Here is a 3052-nt window from a genome sequence, read left to right on the forward strand (position 1 = left end):
CAGGCTTTGAGTACATGAGCAGGCATGGGGTCAAGGTCACATGGTTTTATGGTTGACCCATTGATACAATTTAAAATATCAATATCTGTAACTGGACTTAAAGAATTTAATATATTATGTCCAGTAAATTCTGAAAATTCTAAATTTTCACTTGGCTCTAGGTCGAGTGAACAGCGTAAAAACCATACTATGGTATTAATTTTGTCATTGAAAAAAGTCGCAAATAAACTAGATCTACAAAGTTCGTCATCTGATGTTGCAAAGGGGAGAGGAGATATTGTTTCTTTTCTCAGAATAGCATTGGTAGTCTGAACAAGTTGTTTGGAAGATTTCACATCTTTAATTCATGCAGGCCTAGATACAGTAGTAACTTTTCTTGTTATTTTCGATGACTGAGTTGACTTTGTCTCGGTGGTTAAAGAAGATGTCTCTGTGAACTTGGAGTTTTGATTTCCTCCACCTGCGTTCTGCCTGACGTCGATGTTGCTTGGCTTCTTTGATTTCAAGTGAAAACCACAGAGAAAAGGGTCTCGATGAAATGTTTCTTTTTACCTTTGGCGCTTGTTGGTCGATTTCCGCTTTCAAAGTGTCTAGAAATGTGTCTGCATTTAGGGATGATAGACTTGTCAGTGATTTGCTCACGTCGTTCGGAAGTGCCTTTGTGTCTATTGTTCTCGTGTTCCTTGAAAGTATGCTTCTTCTTTCATGTTTTGGTTTGCAGATGTTTATGTCAGCTATCAGAAGAGAATGGTCGAAGATAGCTTTATCTAAAACACGTGGGTCAGCAGTGTTGGTAATAAGCAGGTCTAAAATGTGACCGCTACGCTGTGTCGGCTCATTGAATAGCTGCTTTAGATTATGATCGTCAAGAATTGAAACAAGGCGTTTGGTTATTGATATTGTCCCTACCTCACATTATTCAGATAGTGAACATGTCACTTGCCACAGGCACAGTACCAAATGTGAGGCAGCGTGGTGGAATCAGGTTCTCGTCAAAATAACCCCCCCCCCCAAAAAAAAAACTGACATTTTTCTGCAGGTTTGTGAATTTTTATCAAGTTAAGTACAGATGGAACATCAAAGTGAAAGATGAAATCCCCTATGATGTAAAAAGGGGAGACGGCTTGCTCTAGTTGAAAGAGTAGATCTTGGAATTCCAGGAAGAATTCTTTGTTTGTTAATTTATTTTTCTTGTTAGGCGGTGGTCGATAAATACAGATCACCCGGAAGGTAAATTGCTCTGATCTGATGAAAGCAGTGGCTGATTCAAATGTGCGATACGATGGATTATCGCCGATGAACTTTAATTAATGGTAGACCTCGCCGATGAATAAAAGCAATTCCGCCACCACGTGAGCTGCGTGAAAAAGATTTAAGTTGATTGTCGGCTATGATAGATTCGTCGCCATCTGTTCGAAGCCAAGTTTCTGTGATTCACAACAGGTCGACGTTCATTTCTTCAATAAGATCTACGTTTCTTACAAATGTTTGTTTTGTTGCAGCACGACTGCGTGTTAATACAGCCAATTCTTAAGTTGGGACAGTTATGTTGAAACACATTACGAGTGTCTATCTGTATTAAGGTTTTCTTGTTCACAGTTCTATTCTAAGAAATAGTGTCACGGGGAATCCCCAGACACACCATGATTTTTCTGTTTCCTTGTCCCACCTCTTACACCCCTCTTGTCTCTCTTTACTACCTTTGATTGACAAACACAGCTGTTTCCAACTCCTAACTGGGTCAACAAAGTAGTTAGCACATTTGATGGTACACTCAGACTTGGATTGTTTACGTTTAACAGCTGATCTTTTGTGTACGTAGTCGTTTCCCCTGTTTGGTTCAGTGCACATGGGTATCTGGCACACTGACTTACATTGTTGGGGTGATCATGTGTCCCTGTTGTTTGACACAGTTCTGAAGCTCGTGGTGTCTGACTAGACCCACGCAGTGCCCAGCTCGATATTTAAAAAATAATCTTATAGAATTTTGAAGATTACACACACACACATACACACACACACACACACACACACACACACACACACACACACACACACACACACACACACACACACACACACACACACACACACACACACACACACACACACACACACACATACACATACACACACATACACACACATACACACACACATATAATACTTATATGTTTGCTTACAACGGTACTGTTAAGAGGGAGCCGTGGACCATAGACCTGATGTTCGTCCTTTGCTGGCGAAGATGACCTTGACTTCACATTACTGGAAGGGTGAGGTGTGTGCAGAGATGGCTGATCAGGTCGATCTTCGCACGGAAATCTCTGTTGCAGTCGGGGCAAGGGATGTTTGGGGCTGAACTAGGCTGGAAGGTAAGGGTATCTCGGTATTTCCTCAGCTGCCGTCTCCATTCTTTCTTTCTGACGTGTCTTTCTTCGACTCCCGATCTCAGTAAGGAGCGCCAAACTGTGCGATCGCGAGCAGCTTCTTCCCAGGTGGTATGGGGAATGTCACAACTATTCAGGGATGTTTTCAGAGCATCTTTGAAGCGTTTTTTTTCTGTCCGCCGAGTGAACATTTGCCTAGGGTTAGTTCACCGTAGAGTAACCTCTTTGGGAGGCGAGAGTTGTCCCTGCGGTGAACGTGGCCGGCCCACCGGAGCTGAGAGCGCAGTAGGATAGCATGCTCTCCATCTTTGCCCGCTGTAGTACCTCAGTGTCTGGGACTCTGTCTTGCCACTTGATACGAAGTATGGTCCTGAGCTAGACGGTCAGAGAACAGGCCGCCTTATCGGAAGTAAGTCACGAGGAGATAGAGGCCCAGCGCAGACAAAGTGTAGTGCAGGAGTGAGAGGGTGTGAGAGCATCACGCAGTGTGCTTGATTAAACAAGTGTCCAAAATAACGGCAGTAACGGTATATTATTATTTTTTTTACGCGACTATTATTTTCAAAGGGGAATCGAAAATAAATGTTTTACGCTTTAACTGAAATAAAAAGCAAACTTAAATCTTAGAAAGAGAAAGTAGCAGAGATGAATGTATAGAGGCAGGT

Source organism: Aplysia californica, unplaced genomic scaffold, assembly GCF_000002075.1.
Source record: "Aplysia californica isolate F4 #8 unplaced genomic scaffold, AplCal3.0 scaffold00213, whole genome shotgun sequence".
NCBI classification, from domain to species: Eukaryota; Metazoa; Mollusca; class Gastropoda; order Aplysiida; family Aplysiidae; genus Aplysia; species Aplysia californica.